The sequence below is a fragment of the Empidonax traillii genome, unplaced genomic scaffold (genome assembly GCF_003031625.1).
Source record: "Empidonax traillii isolate 1590-97213 ecotype Southwest subspecies unplaced genomic scaffold, ASM303162v1 scaffold624:size695616, whole genome shotgun sequence".
Lineage (NCBI taxonomy): Eukaryota > Metazoa > Chordata > Aves > Passeriformes > Tyrannidae > Empidonax > Empidonax traillii.
Window position 1 is genome coordinate 636,428 of NW_020955817.1, and position 12,860 is coordinate 649,287.

At 50.0% G+C, this 12,860-nt stretch overlaps 1 long non-coding RNA gene across 3 annotated transcripts; it reads left to right on the top strand.

The window, feature by feature from the left end:
• The first annotated feature begins 3,703 nt into the window (after positions 1–3,703).
• LOC114065147 lies at positions 3,704–6,728 on the top strand. Of its 3 annotated transcripts, XR_003572882.1 has the most exons (4): positions 3,704–3,753; positions 5,489–5,581; positions 6,076–6,155; positions 6,535–6,728. It is a non-coding gene; the product is annotated as an uncharacterized LOC114065147 (long non-coding RNA). The 3 variants fall into 3 exon arrangements; XR_003572880.1 differs by lacking the exon at positions 6,535–6,728 and having other exon boundaries at positions 6,076–6,218; XR_003572881.1 differs by lacking the exons at positions 6,076–6,155; positions 6,535–6,728 and adding an exon at positions 5,658–5,849.
• The last annotated feature ends 6,132 nt before the right edge of the window (positions 6,729–12,860 follow it).

Below are 12,860 nucleotides of genomic sequence, written 5' to 3' on the forward strand. Positions count from 1 at the left end.
GCCCGGCCCCCGCGCCGCCGGCCCGCCAGTACATCTTGTTTGTGTTTTTCCGCGGAGCGCACTCCCAGCGGGTTATGTCAGAGGTGAGGAATGCAGGGCCACCCTGTGTCATGAGATCAGACTCACATTTTTAGGCCGGGCGCTTACCGTATTTGCCGGGAAGCGGCGCGCAGGAGGCACGCGGGGCCCCGGAGGGGTGGGAGATAAACCCCTCCATCGCCTCCATCCCGCTTTTCCAGCCCTCGCTCCAGCTAAGAGCCGGGTGGAGCGGATGGGGCCCGTCTGCTGGAACAAGCTCTCCCTCTGTTCCCCGCAAGGAGCAAGAAAGGAAACGCAGTGAATTAAGGCGAATGAAAAGGCGGCAGTGAAAGGCGGCCCGGGCTCGGTGCCAAGCGCTCGGAAAGTGCTCACGGAGAGAGGGAGAACTGGTGCGGAGCTGCTCCCTGCCGCCCGTGAAGGCATCGGCACCGGGATTGCCCCGTGTGGGGGGGGGACTCGTCCGGACACCAGCACCCACCAGGCTCCCAAGGGCTGGAAGCGTGAGGAGGGACACGAACCCGGCCAGGGAGAGCCGGGCTGGGATGTGGAAGCAGTTTGCAGGGTCTGACCCAAAAAAACGCCGCCCAGAGCAGTGGCTTTCCCCCAGTTTCGTTGCTGGGAGCCAACCCTTACGTCCAGCCTTTCTAAAGTTTCTGGGCTGCTCTTCCCGAGTCCCTCTGCTCGAGCAAAGCTGGTGCAAAGCAGCTCTGCTGGTGTAGTACAAGGTTGCTGCGCTGCACTTCCCCTGTTTTTTCTGGCTTAAAACTTGGAGGCTCCTTTGCAGCTACGCATCCCATCCAGGGTAGGAGGAGGGGAGCCGCTTTGATCCTGGTGCCACTGCAGAGAAAACCCACTGCAGCAGGGTCAGACCCTGGCGCAGGGAAAGGCTCCCCCTTTCTGCTCTGCTGTGGATTTTGCTGCCTTTTTTTTCTTTTTTTTTTCTTTTTCTTTTTCTTTCTTTTCCTGAATTAGCTACAATAGAAGGTGTCTTCAGATTTTAGATTGAAAAGCTCAAAAGTGAAGAGAAAATGCTTCCACAGACCATGTGCAAACTGAACACCACTGTTTGTTGGTGTTTTTTTATTTGGTTTTTTTTGGTTTGTTTTTGTTCTGTTTTGCCTTACCCAGGATTTTGACATGGTGGTGTTTTGTTCTGTGTCAGAAAAAAAAAAAAAAAAAAACAACAAACCCTGAAATACCAAAGTCTTTCACACAATGGACTTTCCTTTCTCTAAACATCCCCGTGAGCTGGGCCTCTTGCAGCTCTCAGCTCTTCCCAGAGCAGGAGAACAAATACTGGGAAATCTGGAGGGATGAACTGCCCAGAGCTGGCTGCAGCAGCCCTGTGTTATTCAATGTCTCCAGTGCTGGCTGCCCCTCCCCTGGAGGAGGCAGGTGAACCTCCAGCAAATGCTGCTGGTTCCTGTGCTACTGGCAGTTTTCTGCTGTGCACCTCAGTCTCCTTTTTGTGTCCCTGTGAGATGTGACGGGACAATTTCAGCTCCTCATGTCTTATACTCCAACTTCTGCTCTTCGTGTTTGTTATGTCACCTCCATGAGCAGTTCCAGACTTCTTTGGGCACTCTACCATAGTCCCAGAAATCTGTCTGGGAAATTCTCCCTTTCATGGCAAATGCTGATTTTGGGTCCTCTCTAGGCTTGTGGTGCTACGGAGGCACCAGAGAGTGTCCTGTGGAGACGAGAGAGGTGACCAGCAGGGACAGAAGGGACTAGCAGAGAGCTCCAGGGGGACCCTCAGACCCAGCACCCTCCCCTGGGCAAGGGGATGGAGGGTCCCTCAAAAGGCAAAGGTGATGTGTTGACAGGAAAGGGCTGGTTGCTGCCTCATAAAAATAAGGAGGGAGAAGTTATGGTGTGGGATCCTTGGGAAAATGAGGCTTGTTTAATGGTTGAGGATTTTATTCTCTTTCTTCCCTCCCTCTTCATCTGCCTTGCCTTTCATAAAGTTGTGCTTTGATAAGATTTTCTGTTTTATCATTTAGTGTGGACATTTGGTTTCCTTTTCCCTGGATTTGGAAAGGATAGCATTTAGCTATCAGATAGCATTTAGCAACACCCCTGGACAAAAAATCAGGGCTAGACAAGACCCAGAGAAGCGATTGCATCTACCTTGGCTGATCCAGAAGGCTTCTGCACTATGAATGACATGAAATAAGGATCTTGGCTTTCATTAGATCTTTCAGCTGCCTGGAATGCTTTACGGATCAGAATTCATCATTAGTAATAATTACATATATTTAGACTTGATATAAGTTCAGTTCAACTGCAGTGAACTCATTCGCTTCTGTTACGCTCCTCCAGTCTGGGGGGAATACGCTGACATTGCTTAGCAACCTTTAATCATTTTGGTGGAGCACAATAGTCTGGGAAGGCTGAAGTTTATGTCTCTTACCCTGCCCCAGGTAGTTACTTCATCTCCCAAATAATAAGTTATCTAACCTTGTCATTTGTTTCTAATCACCATTATTTTCTGAGCTGGAATGGAGCATCCTGAAATCACAGAATATCTCAAGTTGGAAGGGACCCAGAGGGATCACAGAATGGTTTGGGTTGGAAGGGGCCTTAGGGATCGTCCCATTCCAAAACCCCCTGCTATAAGCAGGGACACCTTCCACTATCCCAGGTTGCTCCAAGCCCCATCCAATATATCCTTGAACACTTCCAGGGATGGGACATCCACAGCTTCTCTGGGTCCTGTGCCGGGGTTTCACCACGCCCACAGTGAAAAATTATAATAAAGATCATCAAGTCCACCTCCCTGCTTTTTGCAGGACTGCTACAAATGTGTATTGCTTGACTTTAACGCTGGGTTATCACTCCTTCTGCAGCGTGGCAGTGCCCCAGGATATCTCAGGCAGATCCCAGAATATAAGGCAGCAATATCTGCGTGTGACCCAGGCAGGCAGCTGCTGGTTTGACTCGGAGCAGCACAGCAGAGGGATGTGCTGCGCCTGCCAAAGCAGATACTGTGGGTTCTTTATTTCCTAATTGTCACTTTTTCTATGACTGCCTCAAACAGAACCAAGGAGCACGGAAAGAACAGTGCTTCCCCTGTCAGGGATGGGGTGGAAAAGACGGAAAAAAAAAGGCAGAAGGAAGAATGTGGTAAAAAGCACCACAACATCCAGGGGGCCTGACTCTGATTTGCTTGAAGCAATGTAAACAAGCAGGCTACAAAACCTAAGAGCTCTGACTGATGTTGGCACCAGAAAAACAAGGAAAACTTGTTTTAGACCAATTATACTGGAGAATATTCAGGAGATTTTCAAGACGCTGAAAATCATCATCATAAACAGAGGAGTAATTTGAGTTTTAGGGCCAGATTTAAACACCAGGGCTACAAGAACCAGATATTTAACCTGATATAAAGTGACTGTTTTATTGTTTCTAAAGATTTTGCATTGTTTGAAAGATTTCTACCATAAGATCTCTCAGCTGCTCTGCTCAGCTCCCTGCTGGGACACCCTGCAGCCCATCCAGGCTCATCTTCCCCAAGCCCTCCACCCACTTTTCTGCTCCCTGTACCCCAAATCTCTAGATAACTTGTAACTACCAGCCATGATAAAGTTCTCTACTCATGTTCAGGGTAGGACTGCTGCTCCTTCCTATGAAACCCACTGGAAGAGCATCGCACACACTTGGACTTCTGAGCAACTCAACTCACCTACACAAAAAAAAAATGAGGTAGAGCTGGTAAGTCTGAGTGAGGGGCCCAGGTCAGCCCCTGTGGAGAAATAGGACAGGACTTGCAGGGAGATCTTATTCCTTGGTGTTCTCCAAGTTCCCATTAGGAGCAGGCAGAGCTACCTAGCTTGCATGGATTCAGCTATGTGTCCCTCTTGGCCACCTCTCCCCTGGTCTCTGGTGAGACTAGAAACAAGAGGCTGCTGCTCCACCTTTACCCATGTACTCCAGGGCAGACCTAGAGATTGTGGGGGAATATTTATCCATGAGCTGTCTGAAGGCCAAGGGCAGTGGGAGTCGTGCTGGCACCAGTGGGATGCCCTGTCCCTACCATAGAGAGGTCTCTGGAGCGTGATATTAGGCTGGATGTATTGTTCCAGAGGATAACCAGGGATTCCCTGGAACACTGCTTTATTCAGGGCCATCTGCTATCTCACAGTCCCATGACCAAGAGGATTGTCATGCCTCGTGATTCATCCTTCCTAGTTCCCATGGAGCAGGGAGAGAGCCACAGAAGCCCTTGGTGGTTTTGGTTCTCCTCAGCTGTGGTTCATTGCTTCTTGCTCTTCTATTCTTCAGGGAAGTGGTTCCAGTACAGAAGCAACAAACAATATAATGGCTTGTGTTCATTTACACTAATCAAACACCCCCTTCAGCTGCCCAACACTTCCCAGGAGGGTAGATACCTGGGAGACAAGAAGGCATACCTGGGAAACAATCAATGGTGCTACCACTCCAGAAAGGGCTGTAGGAAGTTTCAGGCTGCAATAACATGGTGATTTCATCCACTTCAGCAGGCCCTTTGCCAGGTGTATCCTGTCCAGCCTGTGCTGAACTGACTGGGGATGAGGAGAGGCAGTGGCAGCCAACTCCAAATGGCCAAGACCAGCCTCATGTCAGTGCTCAGTAGCTGATTCATGTTTTGGTCTTCTGCCCCACCCAGTCTAGAGCGAGTTCAGCACAACCCTTTGAGCTTCACTTTCCTGCTTTCAGGACTCTCCCTCCTTCAGAGATCTTCCCACATTCGTGGCCCAACCCATCCGCCACCAGTTCTCTCTCTTCTCCTGGACTGGACACCACGCAGGGCAGGAGCCAGGAGCTTGCTGGCTTTGATTCATCATCCTCCAGGAAGAAAGCTGGCTGATCCTGCTGGCCACGCTTCCTCTTGCACTATCTGCTGTTCCTGACAGCCAGCCTCAGCACAAAGGCTTGGTGTTCATCTGCACCACCCCATCTCCAGGGGAAAGGCCACGTCTGGGGGTCACTGTTCCCACATGGCACTGCTGAAGGTGGCAACTGGGAAGTGGAAATGGTGCTGTGTTATGCCCTGGCAATGCAATTGCATCCCGTCTCATTGGGGTTTGAGAGGTTTTTGCTAAAGTCAGTGACCCAGGAACATCTGCACATCCTCAAAGCAGTGCCTTCCACGAACCTCTCCACCAGGCACAAGCGCTCACGTGTCCTGGTGCGCCTGGGAATGTGGCTGTGCTGGCTGGTGGGCTGGACAGGCTGCCAGTCACCATGGATACTGCAGTGTGTGCTCCGGATTTGTCAAAAAACCCATGGGAACACATTTATATCCCACCAGCTTTGTCCCACAAGGCCATTCTCAAGTTTGGTGTGTGTTAACAATCAAAACCTGATGGCTTCCCACGGGTCCCAGACTCCTGGATGATGTAAGCATTCGTTGTCCCTGTCCTTAAATAACTACAGAGCAGAGCCAAATGGATTTTCTCTCCAACAGATGGGCTGCTGACAGGTGCTGCTGGAGGCTGAGAGATGGAAAATCAAGGATACCCTGACATGGTCTGTCACTAGCTTGAAGAGAAAAAAGCAGGTGAGATTTGGTTTCCTTATTCTGGCACGTTATTTAGATGCTCTAGAAGTATAATAACACAATATCGTTGTGTTAGGAAAATATTATTACCTTGTCTTAAAGGCAGGAGAGTGGGATGTGTCTTAGAGATGGAAGACTGGGATATGTCCTTTGGGACAAGGAGGATCTGCTTCCATAACACAGGTCCCAGAAGAAGCAGGGTTGTGTCAGAATGGTAAAATAACAGAAGACAAAAGCTTTTCTTTCTCTCTAAATAAGTAATTTCTGTGCTTCCTTTGTGGTTCTCTTTTAAAGACTTGCTGAATTCAAGGAGGATGTGGTCACACTCATTGGAAACTCCAGATGCTGCAATATAGAAACACAAATCTGCATTAAATTCACATTTTTAATGAGTTAAATGTCATGTGTTTTTTCACAGGCTGCTGTGATTTTTGCGTCTCTTGGAGAGCATTCACCCAGTACCTCTGATATCTCCTCCTTGATTTCTTTGACAGGATCCAGTCTTTCGTTATTTACTGATGTCACTGCAGCCTGGGAGAGAAATTAACACAGTCGTGAATTATGGACCATGCTGGTAGGACATTTCACTCTGATTTAGTGTGAAAAAATCTTAGATAATTAATGATAAGTTCAAGCTACAACACTTTTCTTCTTGCTTCTGAGTGGTGAGGAGTGTCTGGGTTGAGTACTTCCACGTGGGTCACTGGGAAGGCGAGACCCTTCAGCAAAGGTGGGCCTGTGTGTAGATCTCAGTTCTGAAGAAGCCTGATATTACAGCAGTGCAGCTCCATCTCCACTCAGGAAACTCACAAGACTTTGTAAAAAAAAAAAAAAAAAAAAAACCACACAAAAAAAACCACCTCAGAATCACTAGGATGAAAGAATCACATGCTGTTGTGTGGGTGTTCTTCAGCTTTAGCCATGGGATCCTCCAGCTCTTCCTTCACCTGCAGGTCTTTTCCATCCCACCTACTACTTTCTGATGCTGAGCACCTGAGGGATAAGGAGAGAATCGTTCTGGCCTGTGGGTGTGTGTTTCTGAGATGAGGGCACAGACAGGCAGGACATAACCTGTACCTTCTCTGCAGAGGTTACCACCAGCACTATCTTCATTTTATTTGAAGAAAAGGAACTCCAACGTTACATATAAAAAAAAAAAAAATAAAGGAAGGGGTGGGTGGGAGGAGGACAGAATCTTGCTTTCTCCTTGAACAACAAAACTCTTGAACTCTTGACTCCAGGCAAAAGCAAACTGAAGTCACTGCATTTTGAAGCCGCTCTGGAAGATGATGTGCAGTGCTGTGGTCCCACAGTGAGGGGAGGGTGTCCCTAAGCACACAGCCACCCCAGGGCACAGCTAGGGGAATTCCCTGGGCTTTTCCATGTGAAGGCTCATTTTACTATAAATAACCACCATTTTAATAATAAATCCCTGCCCTCTGGAAGTCCCACCGTAATGCCATTGTCATCTGTGGGTACTGGAGATTGGGGAGGAGAAGAGGATGGGGTATGTTGGTTATTGGATGGACTCTTTCACAAGGGCTACATTTAGGTCTATCCATGTGCACAAAGCACCACAATTTGGGGAGTATGGGTGATCTTTGGCAAGGGGCCTATTCATACACCCACATTTTCAGCACCACACACACTCCTTAAGTAGTCAAGGCATAGGTGAATGCACTCTTGCCTCCCCAACAGCTCTTACTGTTGGCTATAAATCTGAGAAAATTGGGCCAATATGTGGGCATTGGGTCTGGAGGATGCCTCAGCTTGGGATTTGGAGGTTTAGCTCGTGATTTTTAACTCCTCGACATCACAGGGCCAAACACTTCCTTTGCAGAGTTTCTTTGCTAAATCAGGTTGGGTCCATCTAGGGAGCAATGGGTTTGTATCACCCCAGGAGAGCCCCTGTGGGAAGCAAGACAGTGAAAGTGGGCTCTCCTCCAGCTGTTGTAAAGGAACTGATTTTTAGTTGACAGGATAAAGGGCTGTCTTCGTGATGGGTGGGAAAAGGAAGGGACCAAGAAGCTAAAAACAGGGAAGGAACAAAATGAAAATTTAAGGAAAAAACCGCAGCATCTGGCAAAATATTTTCTCTTTGTATCCTTCCAGGGGGTAATGGTTACTCATCACCTGAATTGCCGTGGTGGTTGTGACTCCTCTCAGGATGTAAATCACAGAGTCACAGAATGGTTTGGGCTGGAAGGGACCATAAGGAACATCCAGTTCCAGCTCCCTCATATATGAGAAGCACAGCTGTACTGCACATGTGATGGCCTGGAAAGACAACTGAGTCCCTGGGGAAATGCCCAGTGACTTATAGGAAAGCCACTCGTGGTGGAGAGGAGCACTTTGAATCCCAGCTTCATGTTTTACAGGCAGCCATAAAAAAAAAAAATAATCAAACAATCATTTAGCACACCATCAGCAGATGGAGTCAGGGTTTTTTTAAACCAGAACTGTAACATGCCATGGGAGGTACTAATCTCTGTTCTCACGGTCAGAGGTCCCCTCTGATGCAGGGGGGGACTCTCCTATCCTCTGCTCACGCAGTGTGACCTGGACATCCCTGTGGCCTTGGAAATCCCCTGGCTCCAGGCCTATGCATGGAGTTGAAGGCACTGATTGCTCTTCAACATCCTGTCCCACCAGAAAGTGGATGGCAAAATATTGATTTCCTTTCAGAGGAGGCAGATTCACAGATGCTCTTATTGTGGGCTCACCTCTCCTTGGAGAGGCAAAGGGTGTGCAAAGACAAACCCCCTCCTATCCCATTTTCAAGTCCCCAGTCATGGAACAGGAAGATAACACTGAACAAAGGCTGCATAACATGCAAGATTTTGTCTTCTCCACCAAACCACAATGCAGACCCCTGTCTGCTACGTTGGCTTGCAAATATTAAATGAGGTCCTGTCTCCATCAAGCTGGACCACCTTCATCCTGGCAGCCCCAAGGTGCCATCTCTTGCTTCTACAAATTACCCCAGGGAGGTTTCCAAGCCCAGGAGCCCTTTCAGAATGAGCTTCAAGGCTGGGAAGAAGCTACTTGGGATCACAGGTAGAGGAAGAAGAAAACAGGCCTAAGGAGGCACGAGGTGTTCGACCTGGTGACAGCAGGAGTTGGCTCAGATTTGTCTGGCTCATGTCTGCACATGGGAGCAGTGGCTGCCCTGTTGGGGAGAGGTTATTAAATCTTTCCCATGGCCTTGCCTTGAGTGTCAGAGCAGCAAAACACTTGTTCTGCAGCGCTCAGAGGGGAAGTCCAAAGAAGTGGCTTCTCACAAGACAAGCCACACACACACACACACACACTCGAAGGACAGAGACTCCTCTCCAGAGTCTCACAACCACCTAGGAATTTGGGAACCTTGAGGCTGAAATCACCCCCACCACGGCACACACCTGGAGGAGCACTTCACCTTCTCTGGCTGAGGCAATTTGTCTTAACTAAAGCATTTCAATTAAAAGTCAAGACTGAGTCACTGCAAAGTGCTGGTGACAGGAGTTATTAAACTGGAACACAAGTTTTAAATAATTATTAATATGCTCTGCAACTCATCCATAAAAGGCCCTTAATCAATATGCATTTCAGTTGCTTGCATTAGGGTTTTAGGAATTTAAATTCACAGCACTGGAAGGGTTGGGAAATCGTCATGAATTTCCATCAGAGTTCTTGCACAACCAAGCCTGGGATATCATCATCGAGATACAAGCTGTTGGGAGGGTGTGACCAAATGCGTCAGACTATTTTGGTGGCCTGTGCCAAAATGAATTGGTGGCTCTTCTCTCAAGAAAATGGGTATGGGGGCACATCACTGACATGGGGGCAAGTTTTTAGAGTCCCTGTTGGTGACAGCAACAGGGATTTTGCTTGGCCATCTCAGTCAGTGTCAAACACCCTCAGGCACTTCTGGCAATTTAAGCATTACCTGATCATCCCCTGGGGAGAGAGCAGAGAGGATGAGGATGGGCTGAGACGTAGACGTGAGCTCTCAGGGCTGCAGGTGCTCATGCTTGGAGACCTCAGATCTTCACATGCAGCATTCACATGCCCTCACAGCACACAAAATAGATTTGATAAACTCCCTGCATAGCTACGGGGTTAGTTTTGTGGCTGGTGCAGAGGAAACCAAGCTGATACTCCTGCCTCCTGCTGCCGGCAGCGAGGAGAGCCATCATCTCACAGCAGGAGCAGGGAGAGGCAGGAGCATTCCCAAGGTGAGAAGGGACGAGGGGACCCATCCCAGAAAGTGCTGTGGGAATGTGGTGGTTGGAAGCAGATCGTGTGCTTCAGCATTGGGCTGGAGCAGGGCCAGAGGTGCAGAAAAGAAATTTCCAGTAAGGAGAAACCTCTAGGAAGAACCAAACCCTAGAGGAAGCTCAGGGTGAGGTTTGTGCTTCCTATTTCAGTCTAAAAAAAGCCCTGTCCCAGGAGGGGGTGAGTTTCAGTAACATCGAGATAGCCCAACACTTTGTATCCAGGAGAAGGGTGATGACAGTAAAGCAAGTGAAAGCTCAGCGAGCAGATGGACCCTCAGAACATCCCTCCCTGCAGGGTGGCATCCAGGGGCAGAGCAGCATCACCCTTGGAATGGTTCAAAGGAGGAGGGATATGCCAAAAGGAGCAGAGGTGGTTGTTGCAGCTAAAGAGAGTTGCATCTCTTTACCCCCAGAGACGGGGGCTGGGAATGTATCCCATGGTTATATGCGTGCCCTGTGCCATGGGGTCTGCATGAGGACCAGGTATTTCTCCCCCCATTTCGCCTTGGGGCAAACCAGGAGCTGGGGGCTGTGCCCTAGGAGCAGGCTGGATGCAGCCACACTTGTTTCGAAGGCTAAAAAAAATGCAGTCCTATAGAGGAAAGCCAGGTTAAGGTATTTATTAGCTTGCCTCAGGCCCTGCTTAGTTTACCGCCAGCCTAAAAATCCCCCGGTGCTGGGAAATCAGCTTGGACCGTGTATGCACATTGCTGCATCTCGGCTTGTGTTTTGTGGGGGGTGCATCTGCCTGATTTTGTCACGCTGAAGACTGAAACGAGCCAGGGAAAAGCAGGCGCTTTGGAGAGGGAGAGGAAGGGAAAAAAAAAAATAAAGGGAAAGAAAACCAGAAAGAAATCAGAAGCGGGAGGGAAGGAAAAGGGGAGATTTTGTCTCGGGGAGGCGTCGGAGCCTCCGAGGACCGTCCCCGCCGTCGCCCCGCATTACGAAAGAACTTTTAGCTTGGGCTCGGGTGCCCCTCGGTTTTGCAAGGCATCCCGGCACGGAAAGCCTGTCCCAGGCCGCTCCTCCCAGAGCGCAGCGGGGATGCTGTGGAGCCGGGAGGCCCCGCGCCGGGGCCGGGATGCAGCGGGGCCGCGGGGCGAGGAGCGGGCGGCGCGGGGCCGCTGCCATCTAGTGGCACTGGGACACAGTCCCCTGCCAGCCCCGGCTGAGAAAACCCCACCAAAACACAACCCAGACCCCTCCGACACCCCTTCCTCCCCACCATCCCTATTCACGCGGGGGTACTGGGTTCGGGTTTGGGGGTTTCCGAGGGGTTTCTTCCAGCGAGGGCTTGAGCATCTGCCAGGAAAATGCACCGAGATGAACATGCGGTGGAGCGTGAATGTATTTGCAAACGGAGGAGCCGTGTACTCCTGTCTGTGGACCTTTCCCCCTCCTTACACCTCTGCGGAGGGTGTTTTCCTCCTCTCCCTCCCTTAACAGAAATCCCTCGTGCCCGGAGCAGGGCTCTCCAGTCCTCTCCCTGCCTTCTCCTCCACTGCAGATTCCCTCTTCCCTCCCATTTTGTGGCCTCGCTGCTCCCTCTCCTGCCACTGCCCCCCATGGGGACTCAGAGAGAAGGAGCAGGAAGGACACATAGCCACATTTCTGCTCTCCCTTCTTGTATCACTTTAACACCCACTCCCCCGATCTTTCAGGGGGGCTGATACCCCTGTTTCTGCACCCGTAAGCTGAAGACAGGGGGATGCTTAAACCCCTTCTTGCTTTGTGTCTTCCTGCAAATTCCCTTACACAATCTCTTACAAATTCCCTTATAAATCTCCCCTGTTGTGCTGGGAGCTCCCCTTTACCGTGGGGGTGGCATGTCCCATTTCATCCCCACAGCACAGCCTCATATCCAGGGAAGGAAAACGGAGACAGCTTTTCAAAGGCCACCCCAGAAGAGGATGGAGTAACACACTCCCTACAATCCCGTCTTGCCCCTTGGGGTGCTTTTGAGGGGGGGCTCCAGAGCAGAGAACCAACAAACAGCTCCCAGAGATGCTTATCAAGTGCAAAGAGGCACGGAGCTGGAATCAGATTTAAAAGGAGGGGAAAATCTGGGCTCTGGGCAGCTGTGAGATGTTAACCAGTGGTGATGGTGCGCCTGAGAGCACTGGTGGTTCACCAGCACACAGGGGGTGTCAAAAATGATGCCAGTGCTGGATTCTCCTTGCAAACAAGCACCAGGCACAGGGGCTCTCTGCAGCATCAGGTCAACTAAAATCCTCTGTGCTAGAGAAGGTTGGAGCAGTTTGGCAGCACCCTGGGACCCAAGGGGATAAGGGAGATGGAACACACACCTTACGGGTCTGTGCCCCAGCCCAAAGACCCCCCCATCAGCAGAGGATGTACAGAGTCCTTCCACACAGCCCCATATTGATGTACAGCTTTTTTTTTTTCAGCTCTGATACTGGCCTCTTGATGAATCCCAGAAATATTTAGCCCTTCCCACTGAAACTGGCTTGGAGATGGGGTCCAGCCAAGCCCAGGTGTGACCCAGTTCTGGGGGCCCAGTTTGCCCACAGTCTCTCATTTACCACTATGGTTTGGTGCAAAATCCTGCCCAATTTTCCTCCCATCCTGCACAGCCTCACAAGGATCCAGCAGTGTGCCCTGGGTCTGAGGATTCCAAATCACGCTCCCAGTCTTCAGCAGCACCACTGCAAGGGGGCAGTCAGGGTTTCCTTGTGCGCTCCCTACCCACCCACCTTGTTCCAGAAATGTGCCCATCCTTCTTTTTCTTCCACTTTTTCTTCTTTTGTTGCTTTGTTCCCTTACCTAAAAAAGAAACAGCACAACTTTAAAAGTTCAGATTGTCTGTGCAGTCAGATCCTTTGTGCAAGCCCAGGCCAGATGCTTTTTAAAGTCCTTTGGGAGAGGAGCTGCACCCACAGTTAGTTGGGAATGGGCAGGGAGAAGGTCTTTTTGGCCCTTGTGTTGAGGGTGTCCCATACCAGCCAGTGATACCTCCAGGAACTGGTCCCAGGCACGTTTTGTTTTCAAGGAGAGACAAT